Genomic DNA, 16108 nt, shown 5'->3' with positions numbered 1-16108 from the left:
CAAGTCGTTTGCAGAGCGGCCGCCAAGACTGGTCTCTTCGTGGGTGCAGGATCAATGGCACGGAGCCTGCGTTACAGGACATCTCAGATATGCTCGATAGGGTTCATATTGGGGTTCCTGGATGGCCATGGCAGTCGTTCGACCTCCGCTGCATCTTCCTGGAATCATTCCCGGGCGACGTAGGAGCGATGTTGCGTCGCGTTATCATCTTGTAACAGCGCAGAACCGTCTGGGCGCTGGAAGGCCAAAAATGGGTGACGATAGTCTCCGAGCAGCTCAACATACCGCGTACCATTCAAAGTCTCTTCCAAAACAACTAGGGAGCCCATTCCATACCAGGAAAATGCACCCCAGACCATAACAGAGACACCAGCGCCCTGGACCACACCTTCGAAGCAGGCGAGATCCATCGCTTCATGTGGTCTGCGCCATACACGGTGCCTCCCATCGGCATGGTGCAGTTGAAATCGTGATTCGTCCGACCATGTCACGTTACTCCATTGCTCCAGTGTCAATCCCTGGTGACTAGCAAGAAATGCGCCTCTTTGTGCCCGATGACGTTGGGCTAACAGTGGCACCCGTGTGCGGTGCCGGCTCCCATACCCCATAGAACCCATGTTCCTACGGATTGTCCACTGGGAGACGTGTCTAGCACGGCCTGTGTTGAATTGAGCCGTGATTTGTTGCACGGTTGCCCGCCCGTCACTATTGACAATCCGTCTCAGATGTCGCCAGTCACGGTCATCGAGGGTGGCTGGACGGCGGGTCGTTCGTCTGTTGTGGACGGTGACACCCGCATTAAACCATTCGCTATACACCCTGGATACGGTTGATCGTGTGAAGCCAAATTCCCGCACCACTTTCGAAATCGCACTTCCCATCCGCCGGGCACCGACCACTTTCGAACGGTGTCAGCTCACGACGACGCAACGTTCCATGTTACACCCTGCCACATGCACAGCCACTGCTCACACCTTCTCCTATACAACTGCCGCTGGCACAGGGGGCGTGTGGTGCGCAGACAACACACCTGCGCATAAGTGCTCCGCTATCCCATGACATTTGCTCAGTCAGTGTACATCAAATACATTTCAATGTACCGGGTGAGTTGGCCGGAAGGTTAGGTCGGCGCAGCTGTGAGCTTGCATCCGAGGGATAGTGAGTTCGAACCCCACTTTCGGCAGCCCTGAAGACGGTTTTCTGTGGTTTCCCATTTTCACACCAAGCAAATGCTGGGCTACCTTAATTAATGTAACGGCCGCTACCTTCTCACTCCTAGCCCTTTCCTATCTCATCGACTCCATAAGACCTACCTGTGTCGGTGCCACGTGAAGCAAATAGTAAAAAAAAAGAAAGTGTAAGCATCTTAGGCTATTTTTAACAGCTATTGGTGAAACTGTTGAGGATCAAACCAGTCTTCGGGCCGAGTACTCAACATACATACATGCCTGGAGTAACTGATCAATGAAGTTATATGGCGTCCTGTATTACCCAAGAAAATTCTACTGTCTTGATAACTGGCTAATGATGTTTTGGCAGGGAGACTTTTCTGTTAAGGCTGATGGAAGAAGTCGATTCCGAGTGTAATGACGTTCTGTATAATAAGCAATGTTGATTGCAGTGTGTTTGCTCTGAATTATTACCAGTGCTGGCTCTCTTGAAAGAGAAACAGGATGAATACACGCTGTACTGACTGTCGTGTCGATATGGAGAAAAACTTTTAGCTTAATTAATTCTGGTAAGTTACATATGTAATAACAAATACTTGGCATTTGATGCATTCAAAAGGATCCCCAAATCAAGTAGGTTCTCCGAAACTCTGTGGCAAGATTTTTACTGGAGATCAAATGCTTCAAACACTATGCTTGGATAACATGGGCGATGTATTTTTATCATATTCAGTTAGTATCTCCCCACCCCATCTTCGCAAGGCAGCAGTTATGAATTTAAGGTGATAGGCTGTCCGGCCCTGAGGTGTAGGGGGCAACGCGTCCGCCTGTCACACGGCGGCCCCGGGTTCGATTCCCGGCCGTGTCAGGGGTTTTAATTGTACATGATTAATATCCCTGGCCTGGGGACTGGGTGTTTGTGTCCTCCTTAATGTTCCTTTCCTCACATTCAACACTTTACACTTCCGCAATTTCCAAATACACGCAGGTTCATAACATATGGTGCAAAGTAGAGGCATAAGATCTTAGGTCGACGCCCCGAATAAATAGCATTTAAAAGAACAATAGTGATAGGCCACTTTCAATCAAGGACTTAAAATATTTCCTTTTTTACGAAACTAGTCGTTTTTCTCCAGTAGTGAACATGAAAAGATTTCGTTTAGATGTAAATTGCGCGTTTTATAGGTCTTATATAAACCATGGGATAAGAAAGGGCTAGGAGTGGGAAGGAGACGACTGAGGCCTTAACTAAGGTACAACCCCGGCTTTTGCCTTGTGTAGAAATTGAAAATAATCTTCAGGGCTGCCGACAGTGGGGTTAAAATCCATTATCTCCTGAATGCAACCTGCCAGCTACCTGACCTAAAGCCTGCAGCCACTCGCTCGGTATCGTGCACATCAATGGTATTATAGGAAAGGGAACATGGTGACATGATTTTTCCGGATATTCGCTTTCAAAGGCATGGCCATTCAGTGAAAGTAAAATGTCATCCCCTATATGTCCTAAAAAGTTAATTTCAGTCTTCAATGTAAGATCCTAAGAATTACATTCATGATGAAAAGGGAATCAGTCGCGAATTCAGCCCAAGTAGGCTAATCCACTTGGTAATAAGTGTCATGCATAGTATTATTTTATACGCACGGAAGTTAATTTCAACGAAACATGCCTGTGAAATGATATGCCTTTGCCCTTTGAAGCTCTCTACGCAGCCATGACCTGCACAGGAGACTGGCATTTTCCTTCAATTTATCGGTAAACTCCAGTAGTGACAGTTCCAAACAATGCAGCTTTTGCCAAACAGCGCGCTCGTTGAACTTCGCACGCGACTGCAGCGCCCGTGCTACCTCTAGTGGATCATTTACAAACTCGATTTCCCCCCCACCCTGGTCAACCTCTAGAGGTATGGCCAGCTGAAGAGGCCTGACAATGCAAATACCGTCCATCTTGGAGAGCACAACTGTCCGAGCATGTCCATCCACGACACCAGCTTTATTCCACATATGACGTGGTCGGCGATCCTCCTGCAAAAGGACGATGTCTCCTACTCTGACGACGGGGAGTGTTCGCCTTGGGCGTCGTACTTGGTGGAAGTTTTGCAGTTGCAGTAGGCACTCTTTACCCCATCGTTTCCAGAAATGATCCGCCAGTTACTGTTGGAGCCTTAATTCTTTAGGGTGAGATTGCCTGGGGTTCAGGTCTGGAGAGTAGTGCAGTGAATGTCCGCCAACGAGGAAATGTGCTGGAGTAATATCATCTACGTCGTCATCCTTAGCCAGTGGTCCAGAATTCAGCGCGGATTCTATAAATGTCCGTACCGCTGCAAACTGTCTTGATGTACTGAGGATCGTCCCAGAGTCTTCCTCAGACATCGCTTGGTGGAGCCAATCATCCTATCCCACCAGCCTCCCCACCAAGCCGCGCGTGGTGCAATGAACTTCCAAACAATGATACGCTGTGATATATACTGGTGAGTATTTGAATGCGAGTTCGCTGTCCATAGTCCTGACAGTTCTCTATTTGAACACTGAAACATCTGGATGTTGTCAGAGCAGATAGTGTGCGGAATGCCACGTCTTGCCACAAACCTCTGTAGTGCCTTTATAAACATGTCGGTGCTGAGATCTCGACATAATTCTAAATGAAGTGCTCTGGTCGCCGCACATGTGAAGAGAACAATCTAGCATTTGTGTGTGGCGTGCGCTTCCTTTGCGTATAACGGTCCGGTAAAATCGATACTTGTTACCGCAAACGTTTTCTGTGGAATGACTCGCTGCGGTGGTAGTTGTGCCTTAATTGCTTGTTCAGTGATGCCGCGGGCTATTTTGCAAGGTAGGCAGCTGCGTAGAATCTTCTTAATGGCGCGGCCTGCTCTTAGTATCCAGGAGTTCATTCGGAGTTCTGACAGAACTATTCGCACTCCCAACTGATGGAGGCGAATGTGCGTGTCTCTAATAAAAAATTGCGTTAAAGGGGTGATCGCCATCAAGAATTACGGTATAACGCTGTTAGTGGGTAAGTTCAACATTTTCTAGTCGCCCACCAAGCCGCAGGATTCCATTTTCCAGAAAGGAACTATAGCATCGTAGTTTGGATCCTTCCGGAAGAGGGGCATTGGTTTGTAGCGCTTTAAGTTCAGCAAGAAAGCAGTCGATTTGGGTGACCTGTATTCAGCAGTTGCGTGCTACACTAAGTTGTTTAGCAGTGAGTTCTCCAGTTTCATGGTCGTTTTGACAAGAAAACTTGCCAGGCGAGATACCCAAGCAGTGACACGAAATGGCGTACGTAAGAACTGACTTTTGTGCAGTTAATTATAGATAATGGCAAATCCAGGGTGAGGACCTGTTGGGCAGTGCTCTTCGTTTCTGGTAGTGATGAAAACGACGCAGATTCCGAGGCCAGCAAGAATCTGCCTTTGTTAACGAGGATATTCAGTTGTGAAGCACAAATTACTTTGTTTCTCTTCTGTATGTACATTACCGATATTGTCTGTATAAGCCATACGCTAAATAAATAAATAAATAAATAAATAAATAAATAAATAAATAAAATCGTTAGGCTACATCATATGAATAAGAATCACTTGTACAACAAAATTGAATCGTGGAATATAATGAAAAAAATGAAATGGCGTATGGCTTTTAGTACCGGGAGTGTCCGAGGACAAGTTTGGCTCGCCAGGTGCAGGTCTTTTGAATTGACACCCGTAGGCGACTTGCGCGTCGTGATGTGGATGAAATGATGATGAAGACGACACAGGGAAATTAACCAATTAAGGTTAAAATTTCCTGCCCTGACGGGAATCGAACCCGGGACCCCTGTGGCCAAAGGCCAGCACGCTAACCATTTAGCCATGGAACCGGACGTGGAATATAATAAATCAGTAAGAATAAATTTGAAGCGGATTTGATTGAAGGCTTCGGCATCCTTTGCAACCCAGTATTGCCGTTGTTCACCAAGTTTTAGGATATCATGCACATTCAAGGAATTTTAAAATGCTGTCGTTAATGACGTAAAAGGAAATGATCACTTTCTGAATACCTAGTACATCTCGAAGGTGACCAGTGAACCAGTAATTAGATAAATATTTATTACCTCCAGAATGCATCGTGAACTTGGCGTAATTAAACACCAAAATACTTAAACCGCTGACCAAGTACAAAATAGTAAAACTGTCCCTTTATTCAGGATCAAAAGTAGCTGCCAATTTCATCTTTCTCTTCATTATGGAAACTTCCCTTTCGACAAGATAACGAGACCTCTCGCAAGTATCGGAAATCACAATGTCATAGGGGATGCTACAGAATGCCATTAGGCGAATAATTAGTTTATTAATTAATGATGACACGAATTTCAAATTATGCTTAAATGCTACCCAAAAATATTAAGTGAGGTAGGAGTGTAATGAGACTAGGCTCAGTCACATTATAACCATAATCTCTATGAAACCTATAAACACATGGAGAAGTACTGTAAGATAAACAAGAATTTTTCATGAATGTTGGAGTAACTATATGAAAGTTTCTTTGATGATAGTAAATTCAACTGTTCAGTAATGAAGATTATGTTTTTGCTTTCTTTGTACTCACTCAGATAAATCAAGTGTCTGAAGAATCACAATTTTCTCACTATCGTTTGGTACATTAATCTAGGCTTATTATCAGCTTCTTCCACACAGTCTAACAGACACCTAATTCACCCATTCTTTAAACCCTTGTTTAAAACTTATTTCAAACTTATCTCCATTTAGAACTGTCTAACTTTTGTGTTGGTTCAAAATAAATACCAATGCATCAAGGTTTTCACTAACAAGGACAGAATATTTTATCACAGGAGCAGGAACTATTTGAATTTCAGCAAACAATACAGATGTATAGTTTGTAATGATACTCCAGATATCAGATAATTTTAACGTTGACAGTTCTGCCTTCAACTCACAAAACAGTGCATCAGATTGAGCTGCCATATAACTTTCCCTTTCCTTTAGACTCTCCTGAACAGATGCCTGAATATTTTCCTCTTCAAGTTACTGTCTCTTTGCCTCAGGACCAACCATGTAGCTTCCGTGTTTGTTCAAATTACGAGGGCAATTCGGAAAACCAGATGGAACTGCTGTTGAAAGGAGATTTGGTCTGGTGAGTGTACGAGGTTCTGTTCCATTTCTTCTGTTATCCAGACGTTCTTATAATTTTATGAGGGTGAAAATGCTGTTCACACACCTGCAACAAATAATCCACATATAATTATGCAGGATCGATTATCAATGCCCTATTAATGAGAAACTAATCTCATAACCTACCCCAGGATCTAAAATAGATTTTTAGAGACTATCACATTTGTAAATGCTAAAACTTACTGTATTGTAACTATTTCTGGTAGAAATTAATGATCTATAAGTTGAAAGGTTTCAGTTCAGATATTCCAAAGGTAAGAACACTGTACTGTATATTAGGCTATCCTACATTCATCACGACTAATCTTTCCCTTTTATAAATAATTCTCCAAAGAATCACTGAAAGTGGGTCAGCATTAGGAATGTTAATTTTTATATTAATTTAATTAAGCTTGTTCATGCACTAACTCCGGTGCCTATAGGTCAGAATTTACAGTTCTTGGATTATTTATTTATCCCATTCATGTAAAAGAGTTCAGTTTCTGATACAACAACAAGTTAACTGATGACACTAACATAACCTTGTCTTTTAACCTAGTTGAAACAAATGTATTTCTCAATAATTACAGTAAAACAATTAACATTTTTTAAACGATGATGTTTCTAGGAAGAAAAATAGTCTGTAAAAGTAAGTGAAGACTGAACTAAACTTTGATTGTATAAAGTGTGCTGAATTTATAAGGTGGAATGTGGTTGCAGTGCATACTGTACATTTATAATATGTAAGAACAATTTTATTAATTCCTTAACTCCTTCCTGTATTTCATACCTATTACTTGAAAGACTAGACATGTGAAGTTACAAACATGTATTTTATCCTAATTAAGTTGCATTATGAATGTGATTTAAAAAGTCAGCCATTTGTATTGCTGTAAGCTGTTTAATAGGTTCACAAATTTGATCCTGTTCCTCTTCACCATTCATTTCTTTCTCCATTTCAAGGTCCTCAGTGGTGAGATCTCCTGAATGGGAACGAAGGAGTTCGTCCACGTTTGCCTGATCTACGTCTTCAAATCCAATAGATCTAGCTAAGTCAACGACTGCATGTATTGAGCTGGTAAGTTCGGGTTCAGGATCAAAATCAAAAGAATTAGCAGTATGACACATCAAATCTTCCAAACTCCCTTCATGAAAGATTCCTTTCAATTCTGGCCATGCATATCGAATGTTTTCAATTGCGTTCTTTATGGTGAAGTTCTTACTAAATTGTGTGGCACTAGTTTTCGTCTCCATCTGTTTCTTCAACTAGTTGCATGAATGTTCTGTAGAGACAGTAGCTCTTGAAGGTTGCAATAACACCGTGACAATGGGTTGAATCAGGGATGTTGTGTTCGGTGGCAGAAACAAAACAGTGATTTTCTCATCGTCGTTCTTGACATATACTATCACCCTTAGCGTGGCATATGGGAAGCCAGGCAAGTGGATGCATATTCAATTCACTTATCCCTATTATTTCGTAAGGCTTGCTTCATCGTCAGATACATCCGCTCAGTACTCGTTGGGTTGACATTTTAACTCTCAGATTGATCTGGTGTTTTGAAGATTATAAGAGTGCCGTAACAGATGAACTTTTCTATTCAAGGTGTTTAACTATCACACGACACAGTACTTTTGACGAATAGTGGAGTTATGGGTGTTAATCGATGTAAGTTTAAACATTACCATGTGCGCGAGCTAGATGGGGGATTAATTCATTCAATTCCTGACTCGGTCAAATTACTGAAAAACAGGCTGTGGATTTTCATTTTTCAACACAGCTACTCAGCGCTGTCTTTGAGAGTGACTACACGCTGCCTTGCGCCGCTACACACATGGTCATGAAATCGTCCACAGGTTGATTGTGAGTCCGCAACTTAACTTGTATATGTTTTTAATATGTTATATAATTATATATATGTATCTAAATCGCGTCATGCAAAAATTCATAAAGTGAGAACCCGTATAATAACATGCATATTTTCTTCAAAAATCGATACTGCCTCTTTTGAAGGTATTTTAACAGACGGAATATACTGTTATTGCTGTCGATGCAGAACATGCTAATAAAAATGTTTCAATTCAATATTTCGGGAAAATAACATTCACTTCGTTATTGCTTATCCTATTGACAGTGAAACAAATACTTTCTGCAATTGGATACAGTCCATTCATTGAAAAATGGAATGGGAGTGGGCATCGCAGACATATTCTGAGTCATGGCCCTCCTTGTGCTCAGGCGACTAAGACTATACAAATCACCGGTGGCCCCTAACCCGAAAGAGGAGAGATCCTCACTTGGACTGTGTGTAACTAATGTAGCATCCTGCTGCACAGAATTTTCACCGAGCACGCTCAGAACGTTTTAAGCAAGCCTCGGACACAGACTTGCAGAGTGAACGATGAAAGGCATAACAGCCTATAATGTAGATGTATATATGTTTGTAATTAACAGTAACGCAAATAAAGTGAGCAAATTTCAAAATACTAGGTCATTTTACGAGGTGCAAAAGGAAAACATAGTTAAAGAAGCTCCTGGGCTATCACACCGCGTGTTTTTACAAATTGTTTTGAATGGCAGAGTGTGAGTTTTGTTGTTCCATTGTTCATGAATATAACTATTGCAGCTATTAGAGTTCAGGATTCATCCTGTCAAAAGATTGGCTAAAGATAAAAAAATGGTGGATGACTGTAAATGTAAATGTAAAGAATCTTAAAAAAGGAATCCATTTAAGGTCCAAATTTTGTGAACCTATAAGAAGGAAAACATCCAGTATTTTGTATGCATTTTATTCTTGCATGAAGTACTTTGATGATATTGTTATCAGGACAGTAACAAACGTGGCAGATTTTATATGCATTGCCACACACTACTGAGACGCTGATTAAATAGTATTATAACCTCCTGAATGACCTAAAACTGTGTTATATTATGTTAGGCTTTTTCTAGACACATGATCTAGAAACATGGCTTCGTAAGTATACGTATATGAGTGTCTGTAACTATGGACAGAAAAATGGAATATAAATGAACACCTTAAAGTAACAGACTATTATTGTTGGACAACATAGGGCGAACATTTCAATAGATAATAATGATCTGCCTGGTATTACATATTATCTGTAGTGTCAGCAAACCACTCAGTGAAACGGTAAATGCTTTGGGTATCGTTACTGAAGGAAACCTGTCATGGAACGAGCAGATATTAACTGTTTGTTAAAAAAAGGATGCAGAACTGCTCACATCCTTTGAAGAGGTTGAGGAAATGGATACCTGGAATAATAAAAAAAAGCTCGTACAGTCCTTAGGCATGTCTTTGTTCGACTATTACGGTGTGATCTACAATGATTTAGGTACATACTTTGCAAACAAATTAATGAATATAACGTACCCGACAGGGACATGAACCAAGGACTGGTAATCTAGGGATTGCGCATTTCTTTGTCTGGAGGCCAGTTCGCGGGAACTCGAAGCTTGGAACGCCACGGGTGTGGCCGAGCGAAGGAATCCCGAAGCTGAAAATAAGGAGAAGTCATCTCCACCTCATGTTGTTACCGAATGGGAAAGGTACACAAGGGAGCCATATTTAAATCAGCATGACCAACCTCAACCTCTACAATGAAAGAATTATCGAAATTTATAATACTGCACTGCATTACGATTCCAAGGAGCTTTTAGTGATTGGAGGATTTATTTAGACTGTGTGGCGTTCATTTTGGTAATAATCCTCTGCTACAAGAAGGAATCGATGGTTACGTAACAGCGGAAACCTACTGAGGGGTGTGTTTTATGTCCACACACTCACTTGACAAGCGGAATCCTGTGAGCGAAGGGGAAATTGAAGAAAGATATTTATTTATTACTAGAGATTACACGATCGGATTTCGCATGGTATATCTTATTTACATTATAAGATTACTGGTCACCTGGTTGTTGCACTATTATACCTCAGATTGACCTTGAACAGGCTCTATACGAATTTTGAGAGGGGGAAGTTACTTAGTTCATATAAGGCTGTAGAAGTGTCACTTCGGGCAGTCAGTGTTTTCTTTTCGGGAGAGACGGATGTATGTCCAGATCGAGCTCCGAGTTTTTTGTCATGTGTACTGGTAAAACAGAGAATGATTAAAACAGCTTAATTCGAGTGGAATGTGAAATGAATAAAGGCGCGAGATACAATTAAGTGCGTAATTACACTTTGACGAATCTAGAACATAAAATTCAACTCATAGACTTGTTATTATTATTACGACAGTCACCCGAGACAATGGAGAAGCACTACTATGGTCTATGATACAGGCTTCAACTTAGAGTCGAGTAATGAATAATTTGTACGGAACATGTCGAAATACCCCGTATTAATTTTCTTTGATTTCCGGACTATAAAATCAAAGATCAGGTCGGTTTGTGCTTGGTGACTCAGACGAACGGAACGTGTATTAACTGTGTGTGTATCTGTGCCTAGATAACTGAAGATTTCCAGTGCCAAGGACGATGGAAATTAACCGTCGCAGCCAGCAGATTGAATCAGCGGTCGTCAACATGGATATGAACCAGCACTGAATCCACAGGATGGGCCACTCTAGCTGACAAAGTTGTTATCCAGGGACAATGAGGCTGAGTAATACCATTATTTTATGCATGATGTAAAGGAGTACGGATAATTCTTTATAAAGCTGTAGCTATTAACTGACAGGGATTTTAGTTTATTTAAATGTGGCAAGGCATGGCACAGAGATTTTTAGTAACAAGTCTGAGTGACAACTTGTAAATATGGGTAAATTAATTTGTGGGGAAATTTCCTTTGCCTTTCGTTTTATTTGTGGGTTAAGTTTTTCTGTAGTTGTTTTCAATAGTGATTAGTTTATTTAGTTATTGGGATAGATGATGTAGGGGGGCTGGTATTTAACCGGCGGACGTATCATGCATGCTGATTAATATTAGTGTATATTAAGTTGTGCGAAAGAAGAAATGCAACCGTGAGAATCGCCCAAAGAGCCGAATTATGACCTTCAATGAAATATTTTGCTACGGAATATTTTCATTTTTATTGTGTTCGTTGAACAAGTGTTTCGATAACTGTAGAGTCCATTACACTTTGAACCTTCTTTTTTTGCTATTTGCTTTACGTCGCACCGAGACAGATAGGTCTTACTGCGACGATGGGACAGGAAAGGCCTAGGAATAGGAAGGAAGTGGCCGTGGCCTTAATTAAGATACAACCCCGGCATTTGCCTGGTGTGAAGTTGGGAAACCACGGAAAACCATCTTCAGGGTTGCCGGCAGCGCGATTCGAACCCACAATCTCCCGGATGCGAGCTCACAGCTGCGCGCCCCTAACCGCACGGCCAACTTGTCCGGTACACTTTGAATCGTGTGACATTATCATTGTCCTTGTTTTTCATATTAACGTGTGTGTTTTGTTGTCTTGACGTAAGTATTGTACCAGGAAAAGTTGACTGTTAATGGCATGAGGTCTTTCTAAGGGGTACTGAGTTCTTAGGAGATGGTACAGAGAGAGGATGGCAAGGCGAAATAAGATATATTACGTCTTTCATTCCTTGATTTCATTCTTTGGAATGCCCTCCTATTATGTCGCCAAATAATGAATATTTAATTGAAAATAAATACTCCTTCTCCTTTTTTTAACAACAGAACATCGGAATTCAAATGAAATTTAACTGAATAATATTTCCCAATTTGATATGTCCTTCATATTCTTCATGTCATAAATCAAGAATGTTGTAAATAAATGAGAAATCCTAAAGTCTCTCTCTCTCTAGGGGTATTTGCGATTTCATATTTACACTTCCTGCATGAATTGAGTAAAGCAAATTTCTTCTCGAGAACACGTTAAACTTGAAATCAAATCTAGTCTTTTAAAGTTCTGAGCACACGTTATGAAAAATATGGCAAATTTGGAGTTTATGTTATACTTTCAGCACGGATAGTGCACTTAATTGATACCTCAAAGTTCCAATAAATGGGAGTATACGGGAACACTTTGTTGTTGAAAGTCTTTCTTGACTTGGAAAACGTTAATACTGTTCAAGTAGAATATTAATTAAGTAAACTCTTTAATGTTCTTTGTCCGTAATGACTTAGTTCATAAAGGTCCTGCTTAAAGTCAGAATTTAATGGAAAAGCACTGTCATCACCTGATATACGCCTTCTCGAACAGTGGAAAACCTCTCTGCGAACAGCAATCTGGGATTCGGCTGTCAGCAGGCCCCAAGCTGCTCCATGGTACCATGCCCCTGGAACCATTCCCGCGTAGTACCAACTCTCCGTCGATCTCCGCCGTTCTACGTCGATCTCCGTCGTTTCACGTCGATCTCCGTCGTTTTACGTCGATCTCCGTCGTTCTACGTCCAAAACGTGCACTATTTGATTTTGCACGGTTATCACTGGTGACTGTTTCACAATTTATCACCATTCACTTCGATGAGAAATACGTCGGAGCGAGTCTTTTATCGTCTATCACGATCATGAGAAATATCGTTCACGGCACAGTTCATCTAACCACTTACTGCTCACTGTTCGTAGGGTTAAATTAACTTACATTTTGAACACAGTTTGTAATTGCTCAACTTCACAGCAAAATAAATAAGCGATTCTCTCCTGTAATACCTCAATTATTCAAGTATAAGTCCTATACTTCACGATAACACTGGGCACACAGTTAGTCCACATGCATTAATTCCAAATAACACAGCCTGTTATGATTACGCGCGAACAGTTCTTCTACACTAATGACAGTGTTCTAGGCTCCCAAGACAATCAAAGTGTTATAACCTACACTCATGAAATTCAAAGTTCAAATAGTCCAAGATCATTACCATGCGAAGTATTTATGTTAACCCCAAGTTGGTTACGGTTATTCACACGTCAACTAAGATATTTACTAACTGTCAAGTACAACTGTTGCTGAATACTAGAAGTCTTTAAGACTTTGAAATTACACACCTTCATTTTCTAAGTCTGAATATCAGACGAATTACAAGTCCCACAATGTACAGGTTACTCACTGGTATCGCAGAGATTATGTATCAACTAGCCATCGAAACTTTCTAAGTAGTGCGAGGTCCGGTCGCATGAATACTTGGTTCGACGCGCGCAGCGTGATATACTAGCCAGCTGTGAAAGAATGTAGACTTGACGCGAACTCGATGTGAAATTGGTGCGAACTTGGTGCGAACTCGACGTGAACTGAATTGCTGTGGCCTGGCTCTGTGCTTATATTCAGTACGGCTCAAGGCTGCTTGCTAGGTCACAGAGAATAAATTGGCTTATATCTTTAGAATGCCTTGACGGAATTTACTGAAATTAATATATGTTTTCATTTGGAACATGAGCTACATGATGATACATGTATCATGTCCGAAACTTAAGCGGCTGAAAAGTTAGACCTTTTCTTTCTAGCACCTTCGATGGAGAGGTATGTAACATGTGATACTGACGTCACCTGCAGACTCGTTGCTCGTGACGTGTCCAGCTCGCTACAAGGAGCTTCGCCTTGCGCTAGCACAAGATGTCGGACGCACGAACAGATATTATTGCCGTCCCTTTTTCATATGTTTCGGCAACAATTAAACAATGTATAGGGCTAGAACAGTTCCCGGTACAGTATAAAATGACGAATTAATTACCATGCACGTTAGGAACGCACATCAGATAGAGATTAGGCCCATTTTAAAGGATCCATATACCGAGCTCGATAGCTGCAGTCGCTTAAGTGCGGCCAGTATCCAGTAATCGGGAGATAGTAGGTTCGAACTCCACTGTCGGCAGCCCTGAAAATGGTTTTCCGTGGTTTCCCATTTTCACACCAGGCAAATGCTGGGGCTGTACCTTAATTAAGCCCACGGCCGCTTCCTTCCCACTCCTAGCCCTTTCCTGTCCCATCATCGCCGAAAGTCCTACCTGTGTCGGTGCGACGTAAAACAACTCGCAAAAAAGGATCCATAGTAATAATAATAATAATAATAATAATAATAATAATAACAATAATAATAATAATAATAGAAGCCGGTGTTTTGATATTCAGATTTCTGTGTTTGCTTGATTACTATCGGACCAGCTGTGTGTAAGATTGTGTGCATAGATAAGTAAATGTTTGCTGACGCGTGCGTCAGATGACGAAGTTAGGATGGATTCGAAGTCAGAACTCACGATGTGATATATTTTATGTCAGATCGTGTTTGTACACATGCGGAGGCTAATGAATTGAGTTTAATTACGAATCACCTCACTATACTGAGGAAGTTATGTGATTGTGTTATTTTAAAGGGACGATACTGTTCTCGCTTGACAGCGGTAGCTTGCAGCTTTGTCACGCCTCTTCAGGTGAAAGGGTGGCAGGGTAGGGAACGTGTCATTACGAGCGAACCTCCTTGTATTTTTTGTGCCTTTGAACACGCACCCTGAGACTGGAAACCATTGTAATGTATCATTGCGGGCGACCCAATAACTTACGTCCTCAGCTGATTGAGATAGACTTTAGAATATGTCATGGGAATGTCAGTAACAAAAAACACAGGAAATCCCAGGATGTCAGAAAGCAAAGTCATAAGGATATAGTTAACACTCAGCATCATCGCGCTATTTTTGGAAATTGCAAGAAGGACCACAAGAAAAGAATCGGGAAATATACTTAGAAAATAATATTGACGTTGGGAATAATATACCAGAAACACGCAGGAACATCCAGAACATTATCTCTAAAGTAAATAGACAGGAATCTCATATATTAGCATGAAAAAGGCATAGGGATATTGATGGCTCATTAAAACATCGAATATAGGCCCCAGGATATTAGCGAAGGAAATTAAACAAATCCGGGAAATTAAACGAATCTCGAGAATACTAGCAAAGAGTACGGTAATGAACCACAGAATATTACCAAAGAATGTGATGCGAACCGAAGCAATTCCCCCGTGAAAATCACTGACAAGGACCGCATAGTGAAAAGGATAGTTCACAAAACGAAAGTAAAGTTTTACAAAAAGAGCTTGACCCAGAAAAGGACGATACAAGTAGTCAGAATCCCAACAAAGAAGAGGAAACCAAATCCAAGAAAGAAGAAAGCAGTCCAAAACCAAAAGGAGGAAAGTAAATACAACTTGGAAAATCTGATGGATTGCCAGAAAATCGGGATGAATGTGCGCGGTATCACGTTTGTCTACTTGAAATTTGAGGAACACCACTTAAAAACCCAAAAGCAAACGAATCCTTAGAATCGAACGAAAGAAGATGAAAGGAGGTACCTCAAGGGACCAAAAAGCGAGAGCAGAATATTAGACAAAATAACATGAAGAAATCTCTTATGTTTCCTTAAAATATTAAAATGCCAGGAGATTGCTCAGAATGTCGACAAGAAGGTTCTGTTCACAAGTCTTATGACTAATTCTACAAAAGAAGCCCAAGTGAAGAATAACAACTCAACCAACAGCACCAAAAGGAGTAAGGGTACACACAAAGAGGCTTTTTTTGTGAATGCGACCAGGTTATACACCATGAACACATTAACAGGCCTCTGAAGTACCCCACTGTATTCGCACATCTTTCAAGGGTAGATATTGGCGAATTAAAGGATATTTGACATAACCATGACTACCAGACTATTTATGCAGACAGAGCTTCATCGCTAATTTTTTAGAATAAACAGTATGCCATTCCAATACGGAGTAAGATATATTAATAACCAGCCAACGCACCTGTCGTTGCCAGTAGCGTGTGAATGATCACCCTTCTGTCCACCTCTCGTTGTCGCAGTCTCTCCCTGTCTGCGG

The sequence above is a fragment of the Anabrus simplex genome, chromosome 6 (assembly GCF_040414725.1).
Source record: "Anabrus simplex isolate iqAnaSimp1 chromosome 6, ASM4041472v1, whole genome shotgun sequence".
NCBI classification, from domain to species: domain Eukaryota; kingdom Metazoa; phylum Arthropoda; class Insecta; order Orthoptera; family Tettigoniidae; genus Anabrus; species Anabrus simplex.
Note: the sequence above shows the minus strand (reverse complement) of the source record.